The sequence below is a fragment of the Saccostrea cucullata genome, unplaced genomic scaffold (genome assembly GCF_032062105.1).
Source record: "Saccostrea cucullata isolate Sc308-1 unplaced genomic scaffold, CSIRO_AGI_Scuc_v1 ctg388, whole genome shotgun sequence".
In the NCBI taxonomy this organism is placed as follows: domain Eukaryota; kingdom Metazoa; phylum Mollusca; class Bivalvia; order Ostreida; family Ostreidae; genus Saccostrea; species Saccostrea cuccullata.
Genome location: NW_026928889.1, coordinates 151,531 through 167,570, shown reverse-complemented (window position 1 = coordinate 167,570; position 16,040 = coordinate 151,531). Strand labels below are relative to the sequence as shown.

The 16,040-nt window shown below is 31.2% G+C and overlaps 1 protein-coding gene across 1 annotated transcript in view; it reads right to left on the bottom strand.

Annotated features, from left to right (window-relative positions):
- The window catches only part of LOC134279057 (FMRFamide receptor-like), a 28,185-nt gene extending 26,661 nt beyond the window's left edge, over positions 1-1,524 (bottom strand). The window contains exon 1 of the mRNA XM_062761396.1: positions 1,475-1,524. The gene's annotated coding sequence lies outside the window, so the exon portion shown is untranslated. The remainder of the gene's footprint in view (positions 1-1,474) is intronic.
- Between the last annotated feature and the right edge of the window lie 14,516 nt (positions 1,525-16,040).

Sequence of the window (16,040 nt, the reverse complement as noted above, 5' to 3'; positions counted from 1 at the left end):
CATATTTTTAAAACATTTTTAACTTTAACAACTTAACTTCATAAACTAATGGTACCATTTTGGATTGTCTATTTTTTTGTAGTTACATTTGTAAATAAATTACTGGTCGAAAATGGTAATTAAGGACTACGAATGTCGAAGTTAAGGATTTTTAAATTTTATTTTGATTTTTTTTTACTTCATAAATAAATGCATAAATGCATAAATGGTAAAATATTAGACTAAGAAGCTTAAATATCTCGTGTTAGTTTTTATCCAAATACACATACACACATACTGAGAATGAATTGGTCTTACCGTGTACATACGAGGGGTTATCAAAAAGTTCGTGGACTAGCGCAATAAAATTAAAACCGCTTTAGATACATCAACGAATTTTAAAACATCTAGTTAGAATAATCTTTTCTATTTATAAAATAAACCACAAATCATAAATTTGATTTTTTAATAAATTAGTAATGTTTTTGTAAGCAGTGATATGTCAAGGCAGAGCAACCTGCAACACGACGTTTTTCGACCTAGGTGTAACTGAGAAAAAACTCTTTGCGTATGAACATTTGATATCCAAAAATTCCGTTAATTCAGGTATTTGTTGGGAAACTATTGTTCCATAGAATATGGAATTTTTACCTTATTCGGGAAATTATTCTAGGAAATGTTTAAACTGGCTACGGAGAAATAAAATGCATCCAGTACTTGTTTTTTAATGCCAACATATATTCAAAGAGAATAGGGATGCACAGTGAATGTCGATTAGTAGTCAAGGTGTGAAAAATCAATCACGTCAAAAAATGACGTTGATCATGTGTTGTAGGTATTGATCTCCAAAAAGCAAAATATGCTGCCAATATCAAGCGAGGATCTATCCCAGTGTATAAATCCATTTCAAATATTATATGCATTGAAAGTCGCTGTTCGTGGCGTTGTAAAGTCTTATAACCAAAACGGGTTAAAGTCCCTTCTCAGCTCCAGGGAATCTCAAGAAAATAAGTGAATGGGGTGGAAGAAGCGGGCATTGAAAAACAATGACGTTGTCAGACGTCATGACACTAAATGGCAACAGCGCCGAGTGATCATATAATGTCGTTTTCATTTTATAATAATTTGGTAAATTATGAACGTATCAAGCTAAAATTTTCAACATTTCTTTATCTTTTTTTTTTGTTTTATGTTCCTTATAAATTTTAAAAGCACATACTACATAGTACTAATTTTATAGCCTCAGTCCACGAACTTTTTGATAACCCCTCGTACATTGCATTAAAAAAATCATTTTAGCATGTTTCTTGTATTAACAAGTTAATTTGATATTGAAATAAATAATTTTACCTATCATAAACAATTAATGTTATCCTTACTTAATTTTGACTGACATATGAAATTTCTGAAAAATGAAATCAAATTTAACATTCTTATCAACTATCATGACTTTCTAATGAAGAAAAAATTAAGAAAGATTTAAAGATTAACTTACCTTTTTGACGCTTATTTACTTCCTAGTACATGGATAGATGTACATTTTATCGAATATCATCTATATCCAATCCAAAAAAAATGATAATATCTCAGCACTGGAAATAGACGTTCGCCTCAGAAAACGTTAACAAGCTATCATGCAATGAAGTCCTAACACTCCAGGAGTAATCAACTGACTTTTAGAGTTTATATCCTGCGCCTACCGATTGATTAGACAGCTCAAATGTTGAAATCAATAATTGTCTATCATACATTTACAAATTGTTTCTGACACTATCAGAGAAAACAAAATCAAATAAGCTCCGATTTATAGTGCACATATAAACAATTTAATTTTGTAGTTTGAAAAAAAAAGACAAGAGCGAAGGAAATATATTTATTATCTTAATAATTTGCAGTTACATGTAATTAAATATTTGGGAGAATATGTATGCCATTGAATTTTAATTTTTGAAGAATAAATTACGTGGAGGGATTTGCACATTGACCGAAAAAAATTCATATCTTCGATTATTTGTTATCAATTACACACACCTGTCAAGAAATATTATAGCTTCTTCTCATATAGTGAACGATTTATCTATCGTTACTTTTTAGGAAAACATTTAGGTTTACAATTTTGTTTCCTTTCTTCAGAACAAAAACCTAAAAAGAAAAATATATTGTGTAGGTTTCCACAAAATCCAGGCCAAACATGGATATAAAAGACTATCAGTGAAGGTAGACTTGTCCATATGTTCGTTTTTGTGTTGCTATCCTCTGCTCTCTGCCATAGGAAAATATTATCAAACATGTTTGACAATATCAAAAAGTATAAAAAGAGCACCATTAAAGAAAGGAGACGAGCAAGTCTACAAGATTGGATTTACATCCCCTTTGTATTGAATTCTATTGTCATGTATAATTTGTCTACTCTGTATACAATGGATTGATTGATTGTTGGTATATGGTTTAATGTCCCTTTCAAGAATTTTTCCTCAGGAAACTCGGTTTATACGGTCTCAATCGAAGGACCAGTATTCACGTCCCACTTAGGGATTCAAACCAGCGACGTAAGGATTGACTCCTTACTTCGCGACTCTGGAACAAACACTCTAACCACTGCGCCATGCAGGCAACTCTGTGTACAATGGAATATTTTTGTACTGTCCACTATGATTCAGGATGATTGTAAATTTTATGCTTGGAAGTTGGAAGTGCAAACAAGTGGCATACGGGGTTTATTTATCTCAGTTGATTCGATACGTATGAACAATTTCTAAAACGAAGTAAATTATTGACAAACAAGTTGATGAAACAAGAATTTCAGCTCCCTCGTTTCAAGTCATCATTTAGTAAGATCTTTGGCTAATACAATGACCTTGTCAGCAAATACAATTTATCACTGAGTCAAATGCTGACTGACGTTTTTCATACTAATTGTTAGTCCATTATTTTTACACTGAATTGACGGCGGATTTTCCCGTTCACTCCCGATCATGACAAGGAGCACCGGTCGGCAGGGGATGCTTACTCTTCCATGGCACCTGATCCAACCTCCGATGTTTTGGAAGTCCATGTTAGCTCTGCTCCTATTTTGTATTGTTTTATGGACTTTTGATCTTAAATACTGATCGTTATCTCCATATGTTTCATTCTATGTCAAAATGGCTTTTTGGTTGATTAAATAAGGAAATAACAAACATTATTCCGGCTCAAAAACCTCCTTTGAACAATACAAATCAGGTACTAAGCAAACTTGTACAACTTATATATTGAAAGTGTGATCAGGTGCCATGCAGGAGTAAGCATCCCTGCCAAATGATCACTCCCTCGTGCACTCCTTGTTATGATCGGGCGAATGGAAAAATTAGTAAACATTTCCATGCGTACTAGTAAATAATGATACAACAGTTGGTATGAAAAATGGCGGTAGGCTTTTGATTCAATGTTAAATTGTTCTTGCTGACAAAGTCCCTGTTTCGACCATAGACTAAGCAAAGAATAACTCAGTATCCTTAATTTAAATAATCAACCTTTCGTCAATAGCTTGCCTTGCTTTTAGAAGAAAAAGACTGGTATGAAAAGCATGCTTTCTCGTGTGGAATAACGTACTGGGAGACATAAACACAATATGCAGGCGATAAAGGTATATCACTTATAGAAAAATGATGTCTCCACGTTTATCAGAGATTTAATAGCTAGATTACCATTTTCTTATAAACTATCTCAAAATAAAAGAGAAGTTTCAGATTATATGGTATCTTTGTTCGAAGTTGATTGGAATGTATCGGGTCAAAATATGGATTGTTGTATCAATTGTTTATTGATTATACGTCACCGATATATCAATGTCGAATTGAGGGCCACAGCAAGTGTTTCTGTAATTTTTGATCTAACAAGCATTCACGATAATTATATATAAGATAATTCAATTTGGTACACATTTCAGCATAATTGATTTCTACGAGGGGTGATCAAAAAGTTCGCGAACTGTCTCTATATCTAAAAAACCACAATTCACAATTTAAAAAAAAATTGTTATATACATAGCCATACACAGGTTCTATAAATAGCATATGCTGTAGTAAGTTTTGCTCCTTGTTTGTGACGTCAAAATGGGAAAATGACGTCACTATGTAGATAACTTGTGACAAAAAGTGGTTGTCTCAGTCGTACGCGTTCAACGAACGCCTGTAAAATTTATGGTATATCTTGGAAATTCCTTTGCAATAGCGTATAATATTTTATACACAGTTTATTAAGACAAAACACTTCCTTTAAATTCAATAAATGATTGAATTGATCGTTTTATTAAAGGAAGGCAGATGGTTGAAAATGATACTTATGATACTTGTTATGTTGCCCAGTGAAAGCAAGTTTGAAAAGAGATGTGTTTTTAATTAAGCAATTTTTTATCAAAGACCTCCAATTAACAGTTTGAGAAATAGTTGAATATCTTAACAATGATTTGATTATTAAATACCTTGGATATCGTTTACTTTAGATTTTAAACATATTAGATATGATAAAAAGGAGGCATCTATTCTTTATCCACCTTGTATAAACGTCTCTCCCGAGACGGACGATTTGAGTTTTGATGGTCTCCATGCTCATGTTTGGAAAGGATACTCCTATCCACCCATTCTGTTGCCGAGATTTGACCATTTCTGACAAATAAATTGTTCTTGTTATCAAAATTAACGTGCATGGAAAGAAATATGAAAATCAGAAAAAAAATTTCAGCTTTTGTGACAGAACGTTACAGAGGGGGTCACGTGACCGCCTATATTACGTGATTCGCGCATGAGTAGAACGGTGCCAGATGTGTATTAAAATTGGAGAGGATGAATTTTAAATATGATTAACACTAAAAAAAAATATTGCTTCTTTTATGGAAGTTATTCAATTAGTTCGCGAACTTTTTGATCACCCCTCGTACATGTACATGTATAGCAAACTAGCAAAATAATACACCTTTAAAACATTGCAAACTAAAAATTAACATTTTGTAGTGCTTTTCGAAACCTAAATACGGATGACTTTGCTTAAAAAATATCGATTGTGAAATAAGATGACAAAATAGCTGAAGCACTTCAGAGATAAATCTATATACTTGTATGAAAGCCATAATTATAAAAGCTGCAGCTTTGTATTTGGTTGTAAAAGCATCTTTGTTGGTTCAGGTAAGATTTGTACTCAAAAAATCCATAGAATCTCAACATGAAAATCCCGATATTGTTATAGTCAGCACTTTGAATACGGTATCCTGAGCAAAGACAATTCATTCATCTGAAGAAAAATATACAGAATAATTAAAGTGATTTTTTGAAATAAAGATTTGCAGAAATGAACAAAAATCAATTTTAAGCCCCTTTCCCGAATACATGTACATTTCAGAGACTAGGTCAGAAAAAAAAGAGAAAGAAATCACGAAATGAATGTATAACATTGTACATCTTGCCTTTGATTAAATGTTAATTCTGTATTTTTAACTAAATAATATAAAAAGGAAATAAAAATCCCAAAGATTTGAGGATGAAAGTTAACCTGTATATAAGCTCCTCTCAACCATGTTGTTTGCATATCTGAAATTTATATTATCATGACTCAACTATATGAATATGAAAGCCTACATGATCTTAGCGACCAAACTCTTAAAGTGATCATGTTTATTCGGTATTTGTAATTGTACACAGTGTTTTGCATTTCTCAAAGTTCATGATTTATCAAATTTAAGAATCCGTCTAATAAGTTCAGCAGATGAAATGAAATTGTGTTTATTTACAGACGTTATGGTTGAAAAATAATGGCCATGAACTCTGTTTCATAGGAAAGCAATTGCTTGGGTCCTGAAGTTTTTTTATCATCTTACATCAACATGTAAGCACATAAAGATAAAATCAGAGCCCCTAATGAGATATTATTATGCAAAAAAAATTCCTCATTCTTCAGGTTAATTCATCACTTTCATATTTGTTGACCTTAAAGACCCTTTGATATCAATATTTATGCTTTATTTCACCGTCATAATGGCCTTGAAATGATGAAGGATAGACCCCTAATTAAACATTACAGCTAATGATGTAATTACATACAAAGAAAACAGAGACATTACTGGATTCTTAATGACTGTACATACAATGTAGGTCACAAACATTATACCATGACCTGATTTTCGGACGATATTACGAAATTAATTTTTTTTAATAGATAAAATAATATCTCATTAAATAAAATATTACTTTTGCTGGAATTATGTTTTACTTGAAATGAAGATCACTTACACATAACTCTTATAATGCTAAATGAATGGAATATATATATATCTCTAGAAAAAAATCTGATTGGTCAGTTTTCAACCAGTGAGACTCTCTATTAATTTTAATTTTAGTTAATTATTACAAAATATTTCATCAGGTCATAATTTATTATTTAGTTTTTATAAATTAATATAGACGTTAACTCACAATTCAAAATTTTAAGAATTCGAATGTAAGTATGGATTTATAAAGTTTATAAAAAATTAGATGGACAATAATCAAAATAATTATAATCCTAATAATAGTTCTCTGTCGTGGTTATTGATGGAAGTGAATCAATAATTAAGGTACGCAACACACCACCGCCCAAACCCATCCCTAAAAATAAGTTTTATAATTAAAATAAAGCTTGAATACAAAGTAAATATTACAGCCTTCATGTGATATAGCTTATTCAAAAACTGGTTGGATATTACGAGGGCCGTTCAAAAATTACGCGGACTGTTACTTATTTACTCTTACAGACGTCATATAGTTATGAAATATCACAGAGATATGTATCTTAAAGATTCCAATAAATTTTGGGCAAAATTTCTGTATTAAAAAGAAATTCTCATATAATTATCGCTGTGTTGATATCGCTGATGAGAAGTACGGAGCACGACAAAAAATTTGAAACAAAAGCATGCGGAATCCAAAATTTAACTCATTCATTTTCTATAATTCGAGATATTTTTCGGCAGATTTCTCAAATGTATCTTTTTTATTGTTCTATTACTATGTATTTAGATTTCTGACGTGATATTTGAAGTACTAACAGAAATATAGTGATTTTTCTCCGATACGATTCCTTTAAAAACAACTGAAAAAATGACGTCTCCTAAATTGACGGAGCACCACACTTTTGTTAAATTTTGTGTAATGCTCGAGATATCGCCAACATAGATCCAAAATATGCATAATAAAACATGTAGTAAACTAGGGTATTCATGACATTTGTCTACAAATAGCAAATTGGAAATTAAGACGGTTAGACCTCTGTAAAAAGGCTATACGAGAGGACGGGAAGAAAATTATCAACGAAAACTGTTTCTGTAAAGAACGTGATTGAGAGTGACTATGCCACAATATATCTCATAAGTACCTGCAGTTTTTAGCTTTAAAACAAAAAAGAATAATTATGCTTTACTTGTTTTATAGAGTTTAAGCTTGACAAGAAATGGTGTATGGATGTTAAGTAGATAAGGTAATTCAAACTGTACAGAAACCTTTGGGAAAATGTTGAGAAAATGAAAGCTCATATTATTTTCAGAATGCCCGTGACGTCGAAGATTTTGCTGGTCCGTGTCTTCACAACCAAAATTGACATCAATTTACAACATTTTGATACAAAATTTTGAAGACTATATAAGTAAAGAATCTTTTATATTATGTGTGACATTTTGCCCGATTATGTTGTCAAATATTTTTTCTCTGCAACAAGTTCGCGTAATTTTTGAACGGCCCTCGTATTTATGAAAATATTACGTCGATAAAAGAGGGGTGATATATAAACAGCTATTAAGAAAATAAGATAACTTCAGGCTTACTTGTACTAGCCTACACTTTAAACGTCTCGAAATATTGTATCATATACCAAGCTGTTGGCCCACTTCTTTAAGATACACACAGCTTTCTTTAATACCTCATTACAGATTGGATTGATGAAGAAAAGAAGAATTTTTTAAAGTTGTACCCAATGATTTTAATGCATCTTCGATTCGTATATCAAAGTATGTGGTAATGAGATCGAGCAAAACCATGGCATCATTTTACTCCAGTAGCAGCAGTCAGTTCGACACCTCCTACTTGCAGGTTATTAGCACTTTAAATACCACTCTTGAGGGTTTAATTGAAATTAAAACTTCATCACCGCCTGACAGAGTTCAATAGCTTGAAACCTTATGGAGTCTCTGAAACCATTCATTATTCTTACATCTTCTGGGATCTTTTGATAATTTAAAGTAATCGTTATTTTTTTTTTTTTTGTTAATTCTGCTAATTTCTTAATTATCACAGTTTTACATTTCAGTTTGTTTTTAAATTGATATCAGTGTGTCAGTTAATAAAGAATTTCGAGTTATACTGTGGAAAAAAAATCACAAGACTATCTTTGCAATACGGAAGCCCGTTGAGGCCAGTTCAGAGAAAGAAATATTTTTTATTGCGTTTAATCGGAATAATTATTGCGTTTAAACGCAAAACATTGCGTTTAAACGCAAAATATTACGATTAATCGCAATTAATATTGCGTTTAAACGCAAAGCACTTTGCGTTTAATCGCAAAAGATTGCGTTGAAACGCAATGTTTTGCGTTTAAACGCAAAAATTATTGCGATTAATATTTTATATTGCGTTTAATCGCAATAATTTTTGCGTTTAATCGCAATGATTATTGCGTTTAATCGCAATAGTTTTTGCGTTTAATCGCAAAAATATTGCGTTTAATCGCAATAATATTGCGATTAAACGCAATAATTTTTTGCACTTAAACGCAATAATCTTTGTATTTAAAAGGAATCATTTCTATTGATCTTTGAAGAGTGCAATGGACCCAAGCTGATATGAAGTAACCTATGAGGAGAATTGTGTATTGTTAAGCTTTATAGAATCAGATTCTTCTGAACAAGCATTTTCTGAATGGTTAATTCATTGGTATTGGTTTAAAAGTCTGTACCTGTATAAAAGGCTTAAGGAAACAACTGATAAAATGTTTCGACTTATGTACGTATGTACATATTATGTATCTGTATATTCACAACCTTTCCTTTGATCACATACAGTAAACACGAGAAAGAATCGGACCGTAATATATATTATAATCTTTGTAAATATAAAACATTATTGCGATTAAACGCAAAAAATAATTGCGATTAAACGCAAAAAATTATTGCGATTAAACGCAAAAAAATCATTGCGATTAAACGCAATATTATTGCGTTTTAATGCAATAATATTTTTGCGTTTAATCGCAAAAGTATTGCGTTTAAACGCAAAAATTATTTCGTTTAATCGCAATATTATTGCGTTTAAACGCAAAAATATTATTGCATTAAAACGCAATAATTATTGCGAATAAATGCAATAAAAAAATATTTCTCGCTCTGAACTGGCCTCAACGGGCTTCCGTATTGCAAAAAGTGGAACGAAAAAAATACTCTGATTTGGCAAAACAATATGCAAATTGTATCTACAAATCATAAAGGTAAACTCATATAAAAATTGTTTCAATATCTGCAAGTGTTTCAAAGAGAAATGCGGATAAAACCCTTAAAAAATAAAAACGCCGTAATTCGATTGGTCAAACGGACAGACAAGTCCCCTCCGGAATCTGTAAGAGAATTTAAATAAAGTAGTAAACTAGAATTTCTAGGAGAAAGAAAATGAAGTAGTGAACTAAAATTGAAAGTTATCTAAAGTTAATCAACTTTGAAACTCTTTATCGTTAAATGATTTCTTAAAAACCCAAATAATATATTTTATATAAAATCAATATTTTCATTGAATCTGTTGAATTATTGAATCTGTTGAGATGTTGCTTCATAGAAAGGAACAAACATACCATAAAATACAGATGAGCTTTAAGTGTTGTCCATCTTTGTTTGTTTTGGGTCAATGTGAAATAATACATATGTACGATCAAAATAGAAAGGGAAAGGAAATTGGAAATTTCTTGCTTTTCATGTGATCTACTTTGCGGACAGACACAGTTTCTCTTGATAGATTAGTTGAGACCATGCTTCAAAGCTATTTTTCCTACATTATCCGGTGATGTCTTTTGATAAAACATCGATCAATTATGAAACGTTGTCAGAGTGATTCATGAATTGGTATTATCTTTTGAGTGATATGTCAGATACAAATCCCTACAACTAATAATCTAGATCTTATCGCCATACAACTTTTTTTGTGTTATACTAAAGTATTGAGGCTAACATAAAAAATTAATAGAAGATTTAAATCAACATCTGTTTTGTTATATTTACGAATTGCTAATACCCAAGACAGAAATGGGAGATTAAAAAAAAAGGCATCAAATACTTAAAGCTATTTATCAAATAAAATTTCATCAAGGATGTTTTCCGGTTAAGATGCACATGAATGGGTTATAAATTAACTGTGTGAGGAGAAAAAAGTAGTTCAATGTGGCATAAATTAGGATTCAAAATTAATATAAAATGTTCATTTTCTTCGATAAATGTTTCACATTTAGCCATCACAATGAACTATCTGTAGCATCTCCACTAGTGCAAAAGTATTAATCTCATTCCTTAGTCAAAAAAGAAAAAAATTTCGACAAAAAAAAATTTGAATTGTTTTCGTAGCATCACATGAGGAAATATCAAAACTTGATATTAATTTATTGTCATTTTATGACTATTTATCAGTAAATAGACAATATCTGTTTAATTATTCGATGTTGTCGAGGAACTGAGATTTTCGAAAGTCAAATAGATCATATCAGGCTTGGATCAGGTGCCGAGGAGGAGTAAGCATCCAATTTTTCCGTTTATAATGTTAAACCACCGTTTGCTTTTTCTTCACATGATCTAGTACCCCCAAATCCTTAGACAATTCAGTGTGTAAATAACGGCTGAACAAAGAGTATAAAAACTCAATCAGTATTTGACATAATGATTAATCGTATTTTGCAAAATACCCAAGTATTGAAAATAAACGAGATTCTTTAAAGCCTTGTATCATCAAATTATTTGCCAATAGTTTGCCATGTTTAAAGAAAAATAGCGTAATTACATGTAACGCCCCCTGAAAAAATCCCCTCATGCCACTGCATGCAAGTGGAGAGCTGCAATTTTTGGCATATGCTCGTCACTCAGGGATCTTTTTCGTGCCAGCACCTATTACGACACAGGACCTCGCTTTATATGCTCTCATCCAAATGACCGGTCTCCACGTCCCACAGCGGGATTCGAACCCGCGACGTAAGGATCAACTCCTTCCTTTGCGACGCTAGAGCAAACGCTCTAACCACTGCGTCACTCGGGCGACACATTCACTGTTTATGTTCTTTCTTCAACTGAAATAAAATGATTGCAAATGATTAACAAACAACACATTATCCTCTATACATAACAACTGCAATGAGTAGTCATTTCAATTCCGAATTGTTCAACAAAATGTTCACAACGGAAGGTTGGTGGAGTGAATGTAGATTTACTCGTAAGTTTGTTCAAATGATGACCCCGGTGGGATAGGATGAAATATAACATTGGATCAAATATTAACGTAGGAATATAAAGTATTTAGGGGCATTAGCGTAAAATGCATAAAAAGACTTCAAATGGGGGGGGGATAAAAAAATCTTCTAAAGAATATCAAAGTCATGATTCATATACTGTAAGGAGTAATTCATGGAGATAAAACATATGATAACAAACAGTTTTTAACCTCAAAAGTCCATAAAACAAAACAAAATAAGAGCAGAGCAAACACAGACCCCCAAAACATCAGATATGGGATCAGCTGCCATATAGGAGTGAGCAAACTTGAACCTCTAAAGCATCAGAAGTAGTGTGAGCATCCGATGCCGACCGGTCACTTCCTAAACTCCTTCCTAGACTATATATGAGTGAAAAATTCTCGAGAGGAACGTTAAACAACATACAATCAATCAATAAACAGTAAATAATCTTTATTTTCTTTAAAAGTTAAAAAGAAAGTCTCCAAAGTTACACATTTCCCGAACCATGACCACTGTTGTATGCTCTTCTACGGTAAAACGCAGAGTACGGTTTATTTTGTTGATACGTAAAAATATAAAGTACACAAACTCACACAAAGAGAATATTATTTTGAAATGGTAGAGTACGGTTTTCATTTTTCTTTATATAATGATTACGCTCCATTTAACTATGAAGATATTTGTCAGTTAAGAAATTCCGATGCTATTATTTTTTTGATATTTATAATCATATACATCACAAACAGGTAGGTGGTGTAATAAGAATTGCGTGTAAAGTATCTGACAATTTCGGTATGTACCAATAATGTTACCGAATCTGTACGGAGTATAGATTGAGACGTACAGCTTTATCTCGACAATCCACTTTAATTTTATGTTACATTTCTTTATAATAATTTAAAACAATTTTTATCAAAACTTATATTATATTGCAAATTCCATTCTAGTAATTTCCTTTTGAGTAAAAATTCACAGAAAACAATCTTAATTGTTACCCAAAATTATTTATAATCACAACGTAATTATAAATAATTCCTTTAACTATGATCCTATCTTCAGGGCAATTTATAAGTAACACATCTATAAAAAGATATGGTAGGTGTAAACAAATTTATAGCAATGATCGTTCGAATATTGACCACAAATATATTTTTCACGAAAAAAACAACAAAGACATATTGTAGGAAAAGTTTATTGTCCTTTTGAGGTGCCTTTAATTGACTGAAGTGACTCACTCTAAAGTGTTGTTTGCTTATATGTATAAAAAATGCGGATTCATCTGGATTGAATATTCTGTCATAATTTTATCTACGTCGGTTTATATATCAAATTCATTTCCTATTTTTCACTCGTTGAAATAGAGACATTTCAAGATTGCTTTGAATTAAAACATTCTTTACTTTGACTATTTTACTTATATGTATTTGACATATACAAGGCAGATACATGTAACCATACTTCTTAGAAAACAAGGTTTAGCATTACTTCTCTGACAACATCTTTTAACATTCTATAATATTGAAGGGTAACCATCACTTCCATAACAAAAAATACTAAAGTTAACTGTAGTTTACTATAGTTAACTATAGTTATAACTTTGACACTTTGATTTACTATAGTGATAACTTTGACACTTTGAAAAACTTTATCGAAAACTTTGACACTTTGAAAAACTTTGGCGAAAACTTTGATACTTTGAAAAACTTTGGCGAAAACTTTGATACTTTGAAAAACTTTGGCGAAAACTTTGACATTTTGAAAAACTTTGGCGAAAACTTTGACACTTTGAAAAACTTTGGTGAAAACTTTGACACTTTGAAAAACTTTGGCGAAAACTTTGACACTTTGAAAAACTTTGGCGAAAACTTTGACATTTTGAAAAACTTTGGCGAAAACTTTGAAACTTTGATTTACTATAGTTAACTATAGTAAACTATAGTTAGCTATAGTAAACTATAGTTAACTATAGTTCTTTTTGTTAGGGTTATCCACAACTCCTCTTATACCACTGAATGAAATTTGATGAGACTTTCATCGAATATTTTTCACAAAGTGCCATTATGACTTCCCATTTTACTTTTTGATACCATACATTTTTGGGTTTCTCATAGAAAAACATAGATACTCCCATTCTTTCCATAAAATTGAAGGGTACCCTTATCTAAGCCGCAACTTCCCTATACCACTGAATAACATTTAATGATACTTTCACAGATTCTTTACTAAATAATGACACTGATCAGTTCATGAAAACATTCTTTTTTACTTTTTGACACTTAATTGGGTTCTCCCAGAGCAAAACAAGGACTTTGCCATCGTAATTATGGGAGGCGAGGGATGTTATATAGTGAGCTCAGTGCACACAGTGCCTCAAGTTCTTAAAAAGAAATATTAATCTGACATTTCTCCTGAATAATGCATCCTTAAAAAGACGAAAAACATCACAGGTGTTTGTGGTATTTTGCTTCACAGGGAGAGTTGAGTTATAAGTAATTCTTTTCCCAGATGATTTAATTATAAGCTAGCCGTTGGTATCATTCTATAGTGGGTAAAAATCCAAGTATGAAGCAGAAGTGTTAGACCTTGGGGTGCTTTTTTTTATCATGGGTTAACGAGGATATAGAATGCATTGAGTGACTTGGTGATGAAAATAATTATTGTAATAAAAAGAAAAAGTTGAAATAAAGCAAAATGAAAAAAACTATATGTACTGTGAGAGTGATCTTACCAAATAATACCACCGCCTCCCATATGATTATAATGGCAAAGTCCATGTTTTGCTCATAGAGAAACAGAATAATTCTCAGAGCAAAAAGTAAAATATGCCATTGTGCACCTCCTATTTTACGTTTTGATCCGACACATATTTTGGGTTTCTCATAGAAAAACATGACGCTCTCTTTCTTTCTATAAAATTGAAGGGTACCCTTAGCCACAACTTCCCTATACCACTGAATAAAATTTAATGATAATTTCACAGATATTTTACTACATAACGGCACTGATCAGTTCATGAACACCTCCTATTATACTTTTTGTCATTTAATTTGGGTCACCCAGAGCAAAACATGGACTTTGTCATTATAATCATGGAAAGCGGGGGGTATCATTTAGTGAGTTTAGTGCTCACAGTATCTTTGGTTCTTGAAAAGTCAGATCTTAATCTGGCATACCTCCTGAATAATGTATCATGAAAAAGACAAAATCATCACACAAGTGTTTGTGGTATATTGCTTACAGGAAGGCTTGAGTAATAAGTAATCCTTTTTCCATATCATTTTATTATTAAAAAGTCATTGTATTATTCTATAGTAGGTAAAAAATCCAACTGTGAAACAGAAGTGTTAGACCTTGGTTTTTTTTATGTGTTCACGAGGATGTAGAATGCATTGAGTGACTTGGGGATGAAAATATTTATTGTTAAATTAAAAAAGGTTAGAATGAAATAAAATGAAAAAGATCTCTTATCATGTATTCATTTTATTGCTTAAACATATGTATACTAAACGGCCAAGGTTATTCATATATTCATGTACCGCTTCTGCGTAGTTATTCTTAATTACTTGTATTGAAATATACCGATATATTTAAGATCAAAGATACTACATAATAAATAAACATTTTCATAATAAAAATCCAACATAAAATATACACTTTCAGAATAGCACAGTTTCTGAACTATAACATCGTTTCATTTTTATCAGTAATATTTATTTAATTTTATAAAACTGATTCAACAAAATAGCTTTGGGGACATGTACTTTAAATATTAATTGTAAATGTATTTTTATCTCCTACTGTTGATTAGAAAAAGAAATCTAAAAACAACCATTTTAAAAAATAAACACTGTAAGTAAAAAATTGAAAATTGTTTTAATCCTCGACGTGTTTTTTTCTGTTACATACACTATTATTTTCATACCCACGCTTGAAAACTGGGAGGATATAAACATGTAATGATCGGGATGTCCATCTCTCTCTATAATCTAAGGAGAGTAGACGTTTAGCTTACACTTCTAACACTTACATACTTGTCTCAAAAGTACAGTTTATCTAATTGCAGTTTCAAAATACAAAATACTTACAAATCAATCTTTCAAAAATTTTCCCATGTAAAAGATGTGATTGTTCAGAGATCTAGTGAAATATGGAGGTTAAAAAAAAAACTTTTTCCAAACCCATGGCCTTTGTTAGAGTATTCTATCCTGTTTAATATGTATCAAGTATACAAGCATACGTTTTACAGAGAAAAGAAATTCCGTGCATGTTTTATAGATGTAGCAATCTCAAAATAGTTAAATTCAAAATAATTGTCGATTTTTGTCTAATTGAGTATTGTGAACATGATGTAACAGCCAAATACATGTAAATGCATAATACATATCCTTCCAGCAGTTAATTTGGCACCTTCTGCATGTTATATATAATTATAATGGAATATGCAATTTACCCACAATAGAATATAAAAATGGCTTCACTGTAATTTATTTTTGATCTTAACATTTTAATGACAAATAATGAGTTCTGATTTTTAAAAAAAGAAAATAACTAAAAACACAACAAACGAGCAATCAAACAAA